The sequence below is a fragment of the Fukomys damarensis genome, unplaced genomic scaffold (assembly GCF_012274545.1).
Source record: "Fukomys damarensis isolate Sample0158 unplaced genomic scaffold, DMR_v1.0_HiC HiC_scaffold_10, whole genome shotgun sequence".
Lineage (NCBI taxonomy): Eukaryota > Metazoa > Chordata > Mammalia > Rodentia > Bathyergidae > Fukomys > Fukomys damarensis.
Window position 1 is genome coordinate 5,358,328 of NW_022900922.1, and position 17,857 is coordinate 5,376,184.

General features: G+C 44.7%; 1 long non-coding RNA gene across 1 annotated transcript in view; it reads right to left on the reverse strand.

Moving 5' to 3' along the window:
• The window catches only part of LOC104860250, a 41,514-nt gene extending 26,665 nt beyond the window's left edge, over window positions 1-14,849 (reverse strand). The window contains exons 1-2 of the long non-coding RNA XR_779635.1: window positions 14,714-14,849; window positions 14,057-14,143 (exon numbers count right to left, since the gene is read on the reverse strand). This is a non-coding gene — a long non-coding RNA (uncharacterized LOC104860250). The remainder of the gene's footprint in view (window positions 1-14,056; window positions 14,144-14,713) is intronic.
• Between the last annotated feature and the right edge of the window lie 3,008 nt (window positions 14,850-17,857).

Genomic DNA, 17,857 nt, shown 5'->3' on the forward strand with positions numbered 1-17,857 from the left:
TTTGGATTTTTTTTTGTTTTTTTTTTTTTTTTTTTAAAGAATCCCTAATGTCTTGCGTTCCTTCTATTTACAGTTGTTTACTGAGTAAATCCTCTGTGGGGGAAGTAGGTAGATCCAGCCTCTAAACCTTTAAAATGCTACATGCTTTTTGAGATCAGATTTAGTAATTCGTTCTAGTCTAATCTTTGATACCTTGCAGTTGAAGGATTTTTGGGGTGGGATAGTCTGAGGGATTGCTTTTGTTTCTTCAGTGTTCCTGAAATGTTTAATCAGCCTTTGTGCTGGGATTTTCTGACTCCACTGGGTATCTCCTGATAGCTGAGGTACTTGGAACGAGAAGCCCACCATCCTCTCTCTTTCATCTGAACATGTGTAAGGGATTGGCCATATAAGTAGAGTTGTTCTTTACCACAGTCACTGACCAAATACCTAGCTCCAGTTCCTGCTGCCACTTTTTAAAGTGCCATATCACTTTGACTTTCTGTGAACAAAAACCCTAATGTTCTATCCACAGCCCCAACCCAAACTCCAACCTTCCTGAAATCAGGCCCTGGAAGCTTCTGGTCTCAACTCCCTCATCCTCCTCACCACCCCCATTTGGTTTCATGTGCATGTGTGTGTGCGTGAGAGAGAGAGAGAGAGAGAGAGAGAGAGAGAGAGAGAGAGAGAGCGAGAGAGCGAGAGAGAGAGAGAGAGCCCTGGGATGGAAAGGACTAGCCTCTTATAATGCAAAAAAAAAAAAAATGTTTTCTTCTTATAGCACATGCACTTCTAATTAAATGATTTGTATTATCTTCACACGTGTTTACTACTGCCGGGGCCTTCCTTCATCCTTTGAGGGCTATTTTGTACTTCCTGCAGCACTCAGCTTACTAAAAGTCATTGCACATGTCTCTCTCATGTATCTATTATATGGTGGTGTATAGATACATAGAAACAAGAGAACACCATCTGAATATCCTAGACCATTTTATTCAGAATCTATTCATTAATCTAAAAAATTTTTTTCTGATTTTTTCACTAAAACAAACTGCCCTGCTTTTCTCTTACCCACCTGCATCTTCCCCAGAGAAAAACAGTACGGCTGAAAAGAGGCTCAAGTGGGTACTCTGAGTTGAGTGTGAATGATTTTGCAGGCAACCAAGACAGTCCAAGACATTTAGGGGAAAGTCCTTTTTTGTTTTGTAGGTTTTTTTTTTTTTTTTTGCATGTTTCATTGTTTAAAAGATAATCCTCCACTGTCCTTTTATCTTTTAATATCAAAATGAAACACTGCAAGGGTGCAGAGGGTCTATGCCAGAAGGCAGAGCACACAGGAAGACTGCTTTTTCAAAACCAAGTGTAGAGCATAGTCATGTTAAACGAAATTAGAGAAATGTGATCGAATGGCAGTCGTCAAAGGTGTAACAAGTTCATCTTTCTTTCACCATAGGGGTTATAGTTCTTTGGCTTGTGCTACTCTGGAATCATTTTACTGTTTCTGTTTTTATTATCTTAAGTGCTAATTAAAAAGAAGAAATAAAATTTTAAAAAAAACTGTAGTTTCATTACCTTTTTGAATAATGTCATAAAAAAATGTATTTGTGTTTTTGTGCTGTGAGAATTGTTGTTTGTAGATATCATTTTGTTTAGTACTACAAAATAGTTTTTAAATATTGTCTGAGAAAAGCCAAAGTTAATGCAACCTAGTGGAAACTGTAAGACCATTTGAGTATTGTTTGTTTTATTGATGCATTTGGATTTTGTTGTTTGGTGGAATTTGAGCCAAAAACAAACAAACAAACAAAAAAATGCAGGCTTTCCTATTTCTACAACTGATTGTACTTATGCATTTTGTACCAGTGGAACTTTTTATACTGGAGATTAAAAAAAATGGAAATTTTTTGTGGCTTACTCTTGTGGGCCCCCTGACAATGACTGATTTCAAGTTTGATTTCTGGTTGACTGAAAGAAAGTTGCTTTTCTTTTGAGAATTAAAAACTTTGGCTTGATTTCTTTTTTCCCTTTGCTTAAATCTAGCATTAGAACTTTGTCTTAAAATACAGCGGTAAGTTTCACTTTTTATTGTGTTGTGCAGTTACACAATAAGGTAATTAGATTTAGAAGTACTCAGTCACTTTAAGTGGATAAATGTATTAGTTAAGCTTTAGGGGTTTGCTTTTTTGCTGTTTAGATCAAAGTTTTTTCTGATTCTTCCGTCCTCATTGTGAACATAACCGTGTAGTTGAAACAGTCAAACTTATTTTTGTAATGTATGTTATTGTGTGATGCGGTTTTTTGCTTCTGTCTCCAATATTAAACCATTTTCCTAATACTTGTTCCTCTCTCTGCGTGTTGTATTGTTGGTAGTCATTATGTGTTGGTGATGCATCTACACACCTCACTGTTTCACGTGTTTTCTTTCTATATGTTGTGTAAGATACAGTCGATTCCAGCTAAGTGAATATCTGATTTGAGGAAAGGGCAAACTGCACCCCAGCCACCATTGGTTTTTGTACAGCAGCCCACTCTAACCATCGCTTCCAAGCCTGATACGCCTTTTTCTATGGTTCGCCTAGTAACTCCCTACGGTCTTCTGACCACTCTCTCTCCCTCTCTCATAAGTATGGACTCATTACGTATGCAGTTCCTAACATTCACTGAGATGTGCTGCTGCAAAGCCATAGAAGACAAGCAGCAGGCCTGAGGTTTGTTCTGTCTACTTCCAAGCCCAAAGGCACACACCGTAATAGCCAAGCTCATTTCAGAAACTGGTGACCTTTTCAAAGAGGTGAGCTCTCAAGGGAGGAAAAAAAAATAAACTTAACTGGTGAATAGATGATGGGTAAAGGGTTAAACCTAGATCTACATGTTGCCATCAGTCAATGGTATGGATAGAAGTCATCTATCTCTACTAGGTAACTGAATCCAGAGTCAGCATTAACTATTAAAACATAAATTAAAAATAGTCCCCAGTGTTCAAGCAGAAGCTCTACTCAGTCTGGAGTGGGAGGTGAAGCTTCTCACACTAAGGTCCTGGCAGCGTACTTTTTCCAAAGGAAAACCCTGAAGGCCATGCACATCCGCACACCCTTCTGGAGGAACCCACGAGAGTAAGCTGTGCGCTCACTATCCTCACCCAACACCAGTAACCAGAAAGAGCAACTACTCTTTATATACCCTCTGCTACAGGCCCTCCTCCCTGTCGTGTTCCTCTTCTATGCTCAGGAATCTGACTGCTCTTAAAGTGCTCTTAGAAGATTCCATCCATGTCTGTTTCCTAGTCTTCCCTCTCCTTGCAGTTACACAAGTTCTGTCTCATGCTATCCAGCACCTGGTGCCAATGAGATTTCTCCCTGCAGGTGCTCACGTTCTCCACCCACTTCTGGCCTCAAGTTTGTAGTTTTTAGTTGAGCCAAAAAGAGAGGGGCCCAGAGAGGTGAGAAGGGCGGGTCTTTCTCCCAGAGGCCACACACTTCAGTGCTAGCAACTTCCACCAGCCCCAGACCTGCACAGATGGGAGCTGACTTCCTGGCAACAATTCCGCTTTAAATCTCATCGTAGCCTTCATCAATTTGCCTCTGGAAACTCCCTGCTTTCTTAGATGGCTAAAGATGGGACTTTTCTTTTTTTCCTGGGGAAGGCTGGGGAGGTAAGATGAGGGAGGGGAGACTGGGGGAAAAGGGTAAGCAAATTCTTTCCAAGATGCAAGTGTTTATTTCTAAAATATGTAAGTAAATATAACCACCACTTGGCACAAGACAAAATACCCAGGCTAAGTAAAGGAAGGGAAAGACAAAGCCAGTTTTTGTTGTTTCGCAAAAAACAACAATATAATTCTCCAAAGAAGATGAAAATGCTAGTTTCTTTAAGCACTTACGACTGTAAAGTTGATCCCTGCTTCAACTTATAATTTTCATTTTGTAAAACCCCACTGCAGTGTGAGCAAGGTCTATCTATCTGCCATTCATGGACCACCTTGGGAAACCACAGAACCATCCACATGTCCTTGCTGATGGAGACCACATGCCTGTGCAGCCTACAGCAACTGCATGACCCATGGGCTCAGACTCTTAGCTAGCAGGCTAGGAAACACAGTGAAGATAAACGTACTGTGAATCATTCCTGATAAGTGAATAAAACCTTGTGACCAAACGATCAGCTTATTCACTTATCAGGAATCGACTGTTCTGCTAATTCACTGTTTGTTTTTCATTTCTGTTGTAGTTCACTATTTTTGCTGTGTTCTGTTTTCTCCTCTCATGCTTGGGCAAAAATCACTGGGAATATTATCTTACATGTGACCATGAAACGTTTATATCGAGTGAAAATGATATCTTAACAAAATCTATGCACTTGCTATCAGGAACACAATACTGGATGTGTCTTATATATATTGAACTATATAGTACTCGATTTCTTAAATAAAGCTTAAGAAAGGACTGTGTGTGTGTGTGCAAAGTTAATGTGATTATTTTTCAAAGCAGTGTTTTTAAGGGGTATTTTTTGTTCTTTTAAGTCTTGAGTGATACAGGATATTTTTCATTAAAATTATATCACTGGCTTTATGACTTAATATTCAATAAATTGACTTTGGAAACAAAAATGGAGTGGGGGGAAGTTCTTCTGAGTGCATTTTAGTGAGTTATCTGGAAAACCAGCTCCTTTTTGCTGAACATGGCAAAATCTGCCCAGGTGCTGTGGGTGGCCAAACAGCAATCCCTTCGCCTGCAAAAGATCATCAGAAAGTGTCCAGAGTCCACTCTGCCCTAGAAAACCCAACTGCCTTTCTGAGCTTCAGCTCATAAAAAGGGGGACAAGAGAGAAACAGAGCCAAGAGCAATACTGGTTTGTGTCAATACTTCTCCATAATGATGTGACACTAAAACTGTACCCTGCTGAAGAAGAATGGCCGTTCTATTCAGGACCACAAAATAAAGACAGCTAGACAAAGTATTTGATCATTCAGGATGAGAAGGGTAACATTTCACAGTGGTGTATGAGAAACAGACATCCTAGAACAGCTCCAAAGCTTAAATGGGAGACCTGCTGCTTGGCTCTTTGAAGAAATAGTTTTGAAATTTTTCCTACAGGCTGTTAAGTTTGAACAGAATGGCATTTTTCTGTTGGATTTCTTTTTTTTTTTTTTTGCTTTGGGGTTTTATGTTGGATTTGTTTTTCTTATTTAATGTTAGATTCTAACAAAAAACTTAAATTTCTACTTGCAAAATGGCACAGTCATCCTAACCCTTTATAGAACAAATCTTATTCAACCCTGGTAATGAAGAACAGAAAGAACATGGCTAATGAAAATCACTGATAATTCCAAATTATTCTTCTAAGTCTGCCTCTTCCTACTCAAACTTGTCACACACCCATTAACTTCTAGTGAAAACAAAGGATCTGAGAAATAGCCAGGCGAAGAGAAGAGGTAGCCAAATCAAGTGTGGGTAAGCGACCCTTCCTGGCACCATGCAGTTGGGGTGGGGCAGAGTAGACACTGAAAACCACTGGTCTAAGTGAAGTGGGCTCAGTGCTGAGTCAACTGCACACAAATGCCCTAGGGAAACCCTCTTGGTCTTCCCTTGTCAGTCCTACAACGGGAGAGCTCATCCAAGGTCACTGTGGATAGTACAGCTCTGAGACTCAGGTGGGCCAGAAAGAATGAAACCAGCATATTCCCCTTCTTGTAACCCCAAACCAGGAGCCTCCGTGCCACCTGAGCCAGGGGCTGGATGCAGGGAGCTGTGAGGCAGCGTGAGTAGGGTCTGTTGCACAAGAGCTGTCCTACGGCGAGCACAGCATTTCTGTTAACCTCTCTACCGGTCAGCAGAGCAGACAGGCACCAATTTCTACCTTCCTGCATTCAGAGGAGGTTTTTAAGGAGAAAAAAGAAAAAAATACATACATCATGGTGTATTCTGCAACTGGTCTCTTACAATGAAAGCTGCATATAAGTAGCCTCCATTTGAGGACACGGATCCCACTATCATGGAGCTGTTGGGAAAGGTACAGAGAGGGAGTGCTTAGGAGCATTCTCAGGGGAAGCAGATTGCCCTGGTTTGAATGCTAGCTCTCTCTGCTGTCTGCCCATGTAACCTCTCTGTGCCTTAATTTCCTCATTAACAAAGTAAGGGCAATAAGAAGACCTTCTGTACGGGGTTGCTGTGAGGATTAACTCCACCAGTACATACTGTGTAAGATGACTTGATCCCACTGTCAGTACTTGATAAATGTCAGCCAGTTACTAGCAGTGGCAGTACCCACTGCCCTGGTCAACTGAACACTTGCTGATGGCCTGGTCTACTGCCTTCTCTGACAGGCCAGCCCCAGAAAGCCCCACAGCTTGCCCTGGGTAACTACTTTAAGGTAAGGTTGGACCAGAAACCCACAGTACTTCCAGCAGAGATCTCAGTACTCACGAGTCCCAGGATGGGCATTCTCCCCACATGAGAAACCGTCCACTAGTGGCACCCCACCTTACAGATTAGCAACACCACATAGTCCTGCCCTGAGGCAACAAGACCAACAACTCACTCAGTTCTTAAAAAAGGCAACCAGTTCCTCACACTAAGCCACCCATCCTATGTATAAGTATTACATTTAGTCATCTTTCCCAAAAGGAAAGCCTAGCCTATCTGGTTCGTGAGAAAAGATCGCCTATCGATTTGTCTATAACAAGCCTGTAGGTTCTATGCCCTTCCACGGCAAAATTATATCCTTAGCAACAAGTAGAATTGGTCTGTCTGTGGCCACTTTGGGCAGAGCAGAGGTTATGACTCAGAAGTGCCGATGTAGCCAAGCAAAGAGCTTTGTACATCCACCTTCACCCTACCTCCAGTGAAACAAAACACACTGCTTTTGTTTGTTTTACTTATGAGCAATCTATGTCGCATTTTATTTAAAGAAACGGTTTCACTACTCAAAGCACAAACTTTGAAAGCACAAACTTTAGCAGAGAGTAACTGAGACACATCATTACCTAAACCTGGGGCAGACATCCTCTGTGGAGTCATTTCCCTTCCTCCACCTCTTTACCCCTGCTGTCTTCCTACGTTATTTGTCTGTTATGCAACGCGGCATTCACTATTTATCTGTACTGTTTATGTCTGTTTGCCAAGGGACTGTGCTCTGAGGGAAGTGACTGTCTCACCGCATCCCCAGGGTCACAGGGCCTGCCACACGGTGTTTAAGAATGCTGGATCCGTGGGTGTGGTAGGTGATTTGGCTCAGGCTAACAAAAGCTTTATCGAATATTATCAACAACTCATGGGGAAGTACACCTGGCTGGGGAATGGGGGAGATGGCTGGATCGGGGGCCTCTTGGCAAAAGTCAGGGACCACGACAGGAGGCTTGTGAGTCCCAAATATGCAGGGAGAACTCTTTCCCACAGAGCTCATCAATCACTGGATCTTGAACACAAAGGTATGGTCTACAATTAGGTCAAGATACTTTTGGTGTACAGCCAACCCTTGTAAGCACTATTTCACACCCTCTCAGGAATGTTCTAGCCAGGGAATGCCTTCTGATAGAATTTTAACATCTAAAAGGCCAGAAGAGACACAGCATTGAGTACAAATCAGTAGAAAATTATCGACTAAAGGTGTCTGGCCTTGAGAAGCAAGTTACCTCCTCTTGCCCTTTCACCCCGTTCAACTGCTCTGGGACAGGGCAAGTCAGAGCCCACATCAGGATAGGGCCCAGAGAGGCACAAGCATTAAACTTTGCCTTCATGGAAGTTTTGGTGGCACAGGTAAAGGGTCCAAACTGCTGCCGAGATGCCAGTTCACTCCAGGCGTTCAGGCAACGTCGGTCAGGCAGCGTCCTCAATTCCTAGCATTGGGTCTCAGCTTCTCCAGAGCTTCCAAGGAAGTACAGCAAGATTCCGTAATCATCCCCCACTGAAGACACTTGCACTCAACAGCTAACCCATACCAGATAACCTGCTAGGGGTCGGGACTGCGAATAAATATATCATCCCTGCCTCTAGGAGTCTGTGGTAACTGGCCTTTCTGCCAAGCAAGGGGAAACCCTATGAAGAGGTAATAGCAGAGAGTCCAGGCAAAACAGCCCTCACAAAGGACACTTCAGTATCACGGTGCCTACATGGGATTATGTGCTGAAAACCCAGGAGGAGTAATAGCTCTCTCAGATGCTCTAGCCCCGTGATGGCGAACCTCTTAGAGTTTCCAGTGACACAAACAGCCTGCTGCAGCATGTGTACCACCGCTGCTCTAGCCCCGGGATGCCCTTACTACTGCTCAAACTCAATGTCCCCATGCTAAGAGTTTAAACTGTCCTGGGAGAGAATAAAATACCATGGGTGATAAGGTCAGAGGAGCCGTTTCTGAGGTTTTCCACCTACCAGTATCTCTACCGAGGGCAGAGTGGATATATGTGTTCGAGTCACATTTCCAAACTGGCCATCCGCGGCACGTTCTCACCAGTTAACAAAATATGACTCGCGCAGTAGCTTTACCTCCTTCAACACTATGAACTGAAATGCTGGCAACTTTATAAATGGAGAGGAAGGCGTTAAGAGGTGTTAGGACCGCCACGAGGATAAGGGCTGGAGGTTGTAGCCTGAGAAGAAGGCTCTGTTGACCTCCGTCCACAGCCGCCATCCACCTGTAACCCCAGAGCCCCAAGCCCACAAGCCTGCTCTGCACCTGGTTGTAGCTGTCACCCTCCCACCCTGCTGTGACTGGGTCCCCCATTTAAGGTAGCCCATTCAGATTCTCCTACAAGCTAGATACATTCTTATCCTAGTATAGTATTCATTCAAACCCTGTAGTTGTAAAATATCGGTGATTGCCTGCCCACTTTCCCCAGCATTTGACCCTCAGCAGATCAAGTGTCAAGTAGGGAAAAAGATTCTCAAATGACTGTCGTGTCCCTGGAAACCAAAAAACAAGAAAGGCAGCCCCTGGTGTTAACCAGAGTAAACACAGAAAGGAAATACTGACATACCACATACCCATATAATTACAACCGTCCAGCTTATCATTTGGATAATAAATCAACTTACACTGTGGTATGAATTGAGAAGCAATGATCTAAAGTAATGTTTCCAGATTAAATTATACAGAAATTAACTGCAAGCTAGTCTTTGGGAAAAATAAATTTGGTACCTAAGAAGGTCTGAGAAAAGCTGTCAAATGCATCCTCTTAGAAATCCATGTATAGTTTAACATATGCAAAGGTCTGACAGGTCTCCACGTTCCCATCTAACATTGGGGAAAATCCACCATCTAACTTGGGTTAACCCAGTGTTAAGGTTTCAAGAAGAAATGCACAACATAATCATATGATAGCTGTTCATCAGCAGGGTGATACAATGTGGTAGTGAAGAGAACAGACTTCGCAACAATACTGCCTGGATTTGAACCATGATTCTGCCAAGTTACTCAGTTTATCTGTACACAGTAATGGATAGAATAACGCTAACACCTATGTACAACATATTTGTAACTGTGTTTTTAACACAATAGCACTAGATAAGAAGGTATTAACGTCTAGAGCGCCAGTGTTCTAAGACACTTGGGAAATGCTAACAGAGAATTAGAATCCCTGTGGAATTCTAAGGATCCCGTCTCTCCATAAGATTACAGAGGAATTGGAGAGAGGAATATGTAATTATGACATAGTATGTTAGATCATAAATAAAAAGTAAAGACTCAGGAGGCCAGAGAAGGAATGGAAACAATAAGGGAGGGAAAAGGAAAGAATTTATAGCAAAACTGACACAAATCCCAAAATCCAAGTAGGATTTCACGAAGCAGAAAAGTGGGAAATGGTAGCTGCTAAGGAAAAAAGAAGGGAGAGGGACAAGTAGACGTAGGAGTGAGGAGAGAGCCAAGGTGACCGCAGATGGCCTTGTGGCTTATAGAGAAGCAGCAGTGGGAAGTGGTATAGAATGACACGGGCTCCTGAGAGGTTCCATCTACACTGGTCTCGATCTCAGAAGGTATGAGCCACAGTAAATAAATGGCTGCTGAGGAGAACCATGGAAATGACGTGCTCGGCCTGCAAGAATGTCAAGAGGAGAGAGGGCCTGTCCTGACTGAACAATACCGACAGTAAGACCCAGGAGGATGGTGCTTCTGGAGCACGTAACTGGGCAGGCTGGGAGGTTAACATCTGGCCCTACAGTGGATCCGGGGCAGGAATCCATTTCGCCCTGGCTGTTTCTCCTTACCTGATGACAGAAGCCTGGGTCTTTTATCCAGCTGATGCAATTTGAGTTCCTTCTCCCTCTTTCAGGCCGCCTAAGGGACTTCCAAGTCCCATGTGTAGCCCTGAAACTGTTCCGGTGTATGAAGACCAGCCCCCAAGGTGCCATAAGACTGAACAAAGAGGCAGACAGATACAAGATTTCACAAAGTGCAATTTAGCAGAGACTTCGTAACAAAAGTATAGTCCTGGATGGCAGGAAAACCAGGCAGATGGCTTGGGTCAGAAGACAGTGGCTTATACAATGTCTGGAACAAAGGTGAATTCATTAAACCAGAATGTACCTAGTTTACTCAAGCCAGTATCAGAGTCAGGCACATTCTTAATGGTAAAGCTGCGCATACCGCTATATTTTTGTCAAGGTACAGTGTGCAGGGAGAGCAACCCCAAGGCAGTTATGATTCAAGATGGCTGCAATCATGTCAAGCTGAAGCGATATATAATATATAATATAGCTACTTGACACAGGAACATACTGAAATAGCTAAATTTATAAACATATATATATACATATATACATACATACATATACATACACACATACATATACACACACACATATACTACCAGTGGTTATGTTCAAATGTGCTGTCCACTCCTTGGCCCAAGTGCCCTGAGCTTCACTCAGAGCAAAGGGTGATGTCTGCTGTACACACTACTTGGTAGTTTTTTCTCATTTTTGTCATGCTTGTCAAAGAGCTCCCATCAAAATAGGATACTTTCTAACACCACTTACAAAAGCCAAATCTCCAGTTAGTATTAGCTCTACTAGCTTCCAAATCTCAGTTCTCTTCTTGCTGACTTTCTACTTTGAGCCTAATTGCCCCAGCCAAGACATCTGCTGTAGTGTGACCCTGAAATCAAGCTGGCTGGAGTTTTACCAGCCAGTTCCCAGCACCCCGGTGTCTCCCAGCCAAATGCTGCACCTGCCACCTGCTAGGATTCCCAAGACCTGGAAGTAGTCCCCACTCCAAAAAATGCCTAACAAGCTCAATCTACAAACAGAAGTCTTTCATTTCACCACTTGAGAAGACTTAAAATAGAATGATCCTGCTAACAATTAAATAACAATTCCACCTGAAAAACATGAATGATTAAAAAATCACTTTTCAAAGAAGAACCAAACAGAATAGCTGGTGCAAAGAGTCTGAAAGGAGAAGGTAGGAGGACACGGTCTGAGGCTGCCCAAACACAAACTGCTTGACCCAAAACACTGTTACTAGCACTTTTTCTGTGCCAGGCACTGTGCTATACAGACTTGGTAGAGGCACCCAGTGAACTGGACATTATGGTTTCCATTTTGTAAGCCAGCCAAGTGGTTTCACATAAGAAGCAACTACCTAAGGTCAAACAGCCAGTAAACTGTGAGCGGTAATAACCACTTAAGCACACAAGGAGTAACATCTGGAGGAGGACGGCGAGTACAGGTTGTTCCCAGGGACACTGGATGGGCCCTGGTGGCAACAAGTATGCATGGCCCACTTCAGATGCGACAGGAAGTTTGCTCCGCGGCATGGGGACTTCTGTACGGGCTGGGGGGAGGAGTGGTGCCAATCGCAGGCGTGTATTTGCTGACTAGCCCGAAAGCCAGCTGCAACGCCCTCGAGCTGGAGAGAGCCTGAAGCAGCGTGTGAGCACCTTCTGGCCTCCCTACACTAGCACGGAGAGAACTGCTAGTGCCGCGCAGTGGCACTGCGGTGAGGCAGGTACAAACATCTCACACCACAGATTCAGGCGGGCGAGAACGGAAGCTTTTCCACTTAATCCACCTTGCCCTTGCCTGGAGTCACTTCGGATGCTGTATTAGGTTGGTTCTCCTGTTCCCCTACCCTTGTCCCTAAGCGTTGAGGTGAATTTACCTGCGCTAGTCCCAGAAATGGGGTCCCTCCGACACCTTGTTTGCAGTGTCCAGGTGCTACTTTTCGGTGGCTCAGCCCACCAAGGCGGCCTCAACCAAGGTTGAGAACACCACTCACTTTCCTACTCCGGCGAGGCCTTGAGGACCCCTGGGACACCTGGTGACCCACGCGCAGCACTTTGGGTTGCAAATGAGGAGAGGGGTGGGCGGAGCTCTAGGAGCCACACCCACAGCCCTTCTCCAGAGTCCGGGCTTCTGCCAGTGGGGAAACTCTTCTCCTCCGTCCCAGTTCTGTGGGTCTCCTTTCAGGGAGGCAGCCACCTTCACCGCTGTGACCAGCTAGCATCCTTTCTGGTATTTCTACCTTACACCGATGCTCAAATTTTAAACCTAAATGTCAAGCATCCGATAAGCTCTTGATTTCTCTCCTTTGGGGTAGGGGTGCCACAAGAAATACGCGCCAATTGGACACATTTAAATTTCAGGGGAAAAAAAAAAGACACCAAACACTTCATGGGATACACTTCTACTAAAATTATGTGTTGTTTATGCGATTCAAATTTAAGTTGGCATTTTGTATATTTATTTAAATCTGGCAGTTCTATTTTGGTGACGCATAGGCTTCTTTTGGGTACCCTTAATTAGGGTAGTGAGACGGGATGAAAGGCCTACGTCCTTCGGAAGGAAAAGGTTATGTTACTGTTTCATCACAGCGTCATTCTCCCACACAAATAGAAACCTCCACCTTTCACGAACTTTAAGAACACATAATAGGATGCATTATCTGCTCAGTCCACAGAGTTGAACAATCTCAACGTATTTGGAACAAAAAACTTCCACATATAAGGTACAAAGTATACATTTCTCCAGGTATAGTTGCTGCAACCTGTTCTCCTGTGACTGTGTTTTGGTCATGAACATTTTAGACCAAAAGAATTCAATCAAATAAAATTCGGCAAAGCCCCAATCCACCACCACCACCATCCCTGCAACACACAAACTGATGTTTGTTTGAGCTAGGAGAAGCACAAAGTGTTCCTATAGGTGGACACTTACTCTTAGTGTGAACTTGGGCACCTTGTTTTACATTGCTACACCTAAGTAGCATATCGGTGAAGGGGCCTGGCACGTACCACGTTGGACATCAACTTTAGAGTCAGAACTGGTGACTGAATTGAAGTTATAGATTGTAAATATTTTATATGTATTTTAGGTCCGTTGAGAAAAAAGAACTCTAGTTGCTAACCCTTCTCAGAAAACTCTACAGGTGAGCGAGAAGGGAACACTAACATTAAGTCACTTATAAAAGTAAACGATCAGTATTTCGAGCACACTGCACTTTGATCCTACTCGTCTTTTGCCACGTTCCTAGTTCTAGAGGCTCCTCTGCTCTGGGGCTGTAAGGAGAGTCTCCGTGACACACAGAAGATCGGAAAGGCATGATTTGCTTTTACCAACAGTACGCCTGCCCAGAGCCAGCCTTACCCAACTCTCTTACATCCTCTTGCCACTCCCAAACTTTCCCCAGCCAATCCTCCTTCTACCAGCTGGATTAATAGTCTCCCATTTCACATTTCCCCTTTGGGACTGAAGTTGCCAAGGTTTCAAGCAGCTGCATCTACTGATAACACTGTGACCACGCACGAGTGCACACAAACCGGACCTCCAAACCGATTTTTGAAGCCTTCATCCTCCCTCGTTTTTTGAGAGCAGGAGAGGGGAGGAGAAGACAACACCCTTATGCAAAAATGTAAGAAAGAAAATAGCCTTGGTCTTGACAGAAAAGTTGGTTTTCTGCATCCAAATGGGCTCCTTTGGTCTGTATCACTGTTAGGTCTGGAGACCACCCCAGGCTTGCATCTATCATGCCCCAAACGAGACTTGCACTGAAAGACTCTTCCTCCCACCCTGGGCTTTAGACCTGACTCAAGATCCCCAGGACAGCAAAGGACAAAACTGCAGAACATTGTTTAATCTCCTCTCACCTGGGCATCCGGGACTGAACTCATTTTTGCATTCGGAGTCATGGTGTAGAAAGTCCCCCGTGTCTTTCCCGCTGTCTGTGTTCTTCCCTGAAGAAAAAAAAAGTAACACACACACACTCCTGTGAATTTCTCTAAGCCTTAGAAACATCCCTTTTCATTCTGTTTTCCCCAGACACTGGAAATTGGCAGAACTCAGTGTATTTCTCAGCCTATCCTCCTTTACTGCAAGGAGGTTTGTTTAGATAAAGCTACAGCAATGGCGCCAACAACCAGTGAGGGAAGCACTTGCACGTGTGCCCAGCATCGCCCTAGGAGAGTGCTTGTGTTGTACTCAAGGCTTGCAAAGGAATAGATTTAATACAGGACACATAACTTACAAGATTATTTTATAATATTCACCCAAAACATGCAGAGGAGTGCAAGAGATCTGTCCACACATGAGAGACCAAAGAATCCAGCTGAGGGCCTGGCTCCCACAGCAGTTCCACACAAGTCCAGCTAAAGGCCTAGGGCCCAAGGCAATGTCTTCCATGAGTCCAAGCGGAGACCTAGAGCCAACAGCAATGTCTCACGCAGGTCCTTAACAATGATCTGCCCCGGGAAGGCCCAAAGACCAGTGGGGGAAGCTAGAAAGCCCGCACCACCAGGCTGGGGTACCTGCACTGGAGAACAGCAGCCGTCCTTGGCGATAGCGAGGACCTGAGCTCCTTCAGTGCCGAGCAAAGCCAAATTTGCATCAGGAAAACCAGCCTCAGCAAGCTTCTCCAAGAAAACCTACAGCTAAACACCTTCCCCTCCAGGGCTCTTTTTATGCCACTGGCCACAACTCTCACGTGAGTCTTCCACACCCAGAACCGTACTGATTCAGTTCAGCTGGGCGTTCCAAGGTGACCAATAGTTAATATAGCACAGCTGGTAAACCTACAGTATGCAGGCTGCAGTGGGCTGTTTGTATCACTGAAAGCTCTAAAAGGTTCCCCATTACTGCTCTAGGAGTTGGAAGCAAACAAACAGCAGGAACAGCCCCTGCCTTCAAATACCTGCAACACTAGCCTCAAGGGGCACCCACATGGGTAAAGTCATCTGCTCAGGGGCAAGGCTTTCACCTGCCTGTGATGGTAGGGACAGAAAAGGACTCTACAAGGCTCTGAACAGCCCAGTGCTTGACAATGAGAAGAGAATACTACAAGGGAGACTTTAGGGGACCAACACCTATTTCTCCTCTGGCCGTCATGAATTCCATTCCCCTTCCCCTGGGGAACTCATTGCTCTTATTCTCGTTTCTCCCCTCTCTCTGCCTCTCTGCATCTTTCACAAAGCATCTCGGGCCTCCTCGTTAGGTTGGAAAGTCAGGAATGCTCCAAAGAAAGGACTGGCTTCTTTTTCACCAAGACCCTTGACTTTAAAGAACCCCATGGACTGGGGGGACAGAGGGGCGAGTGTCATAAAACATCTGACCAAAACTACTTGTTCTTCCTGCTCAGAACTGTAGAAAAAATCAAGGTCAAAAGTAAAGCCAGGTTCGAAGGATGAGCAGAAAAACCATCAGGTAAAAAGCAGTAGCAGCGAACCTTCTTTGAGCAAATGTTAAATACACCTATTATGGCAATAAATAATAAGGCAGGATGGAATGTGCATGGTGTAAACACCTTTGATACAATTCTAATTTTTTCTTTGCTTCAAGAGCCACAGATTGTTATGGCAACAAAACAGAAAAACAGATCACAGTATTAATTTGATATCTCGGCTTCATTTGTTCCACATTTGCAACACAACGCGTGCATAATAAGCAGCCAAGGCTGAGCCAAAGCTGAGAAAATGCTCGCCCCACAGAAGGGCGCCACAGAGCACCCTCTCGGCCTTGAGTTTTGTCAAATAAAAAATAAATAATAATTTTCTACAGAGAATGGCAGCTCCGCTCCCCACACAGTTTGCTGTTGGGCTGGTAACACTTGAGAAGCAGGCAATTCCATTGTTGTCGGCTGGATGACGATACAGGGGAGGCGAGGAGAGGCCGCCCAGCAGGGTGGGGAAAGTACGCCCCGTGCTGCAAGTGTTCTGAGCTGAGGAAATTCGCCTGGCCCGGCTCTCTAGCGGGCAGGGCCCCCACCCCTCCCAGTCACCCACTTTATTTTCCATCCAGAATGATCTTTTTCTATTGGGTTGTGTCACCGAGGAACCCATGTTAAGTCGAAAATGCCATGTCAGAAATATCCGAGGTCCAAAGCATCTCGCTTTAGCCACGGAGGACACCATCGTGTTCGTTATAGGAAGGGAGAACCAAGCAGACAGAAGGGAATGAGAGGTAACTTAACACAGTGACCGCGTAACAAATCTCAGTGGTCACCCCAAACACTCAACATCAGGTCGCATGCTCACTTCCCAGTCGGAGGACAAGCCATCGGTAGAAACCCTGGCGGGAAAAACAGTGGTTGAACGCTGGGGCGCTGGGCAGACGTGCTCCTCTTCCGACCTCCCGGAACGAATGTTTCCATCACAGCCCACGATGTCCAGGCCTGAGCCCCTGCCCCCGCCCAGCTCCTGAGAAGAGCCTGCTCGAGGAAAAGTGAGCTGACAGCCCCGCGAGTTCTCTGACAATAGATTTTCACATTGTTTATTATGGCGAGCCATTACGGTGAGCCTTGACACAGGCCTAGCCATGATTGAACTTTGAGTCACCTCGCTGGCTCGGACGTGCTCTCGCCCATAGCCACGGGCGAGTTCAGCTGGTAGCAGATGTAACCCATAATGGTGGTTATTGTTTTTCCCTCTGGAATGTGTGGGCGGTACTCTCGCTCCCGTGCAGCCCTCGCTCCCAGGCAGCTGGACAGTATAAAAGGAAGAGGTTCTACAATAAAGCGAGCAAGCAAGGAACTTGAGAAGAAAAGTGCCTCCCGTCTCTCTGTCCTCGTCCTTTCAGGTTTAGGACCTGCTGGCAGGATCCTGACGTCGCGGCTCGCGACAGTTTATTTTATAATAAAGCAGCATCTTGTATTTCCACGTGTGTACATGTGGCGCTTCCAGGCAGGGTTCACTGAATCCTCCAGGTTGGATGGATCTAAGTGTGTTTGTTTTATAGGAATGGAGTTCTGGCATCTTGTGTCCCCTCTTTTCTGTAGGACCCACCATGGTATCGATCCCATGCATCCGCCCAGAATGTATTTAAAGGCAGAGAGCTGATGGCCAGGGAAGCGGGAACAGAGATGGGAAACAGACCCTTGGCAGGTAGCAACATCCGGACAGCAGAGCTTTGAAGATTCCAAGCTCGGTGCCACGAAATGGGGAGACTCCAAGCCTGAGCAAACGAGACTGAGTTCCTGGTTTGGGTCCAGTGCACAGGGACGACCACTGGTCCCTCACGTGTTCCCAGGAGGTGGCGCAGTAGGGTCAGGGAAGAGCCCTGGGTACATGCCCTTGTTCTGGTGTTGAGTAAACAACTTAATTTATCCAGACCTCTCTTTCTTACCTGGAAAAGACTAAATTAGATCGATAGTAAGAAATGACCCAACCTGTGACCAAAATGGACACATGCTAAACAACATCAACAGCACATATTTAGGGCATTCCTTAATTCCCAGTAACTACTAATTTACCTCAGTAACTCCTTGATGGATTTAAAACTCCTTGGGAATTTAAAACTATTGCCCACCAATGTGTAAAATATAGCAGCACAACAAAAATTGAGAATGAAAAAGAAGAAACTCAGTCAAAGACAAAGGTTGAGAAAAAAATGCTGACAAAAATTAGATTCAAACACAAAAACATTATATGTGTTTGTAAAAGCAAACCAAAACTTGTGCT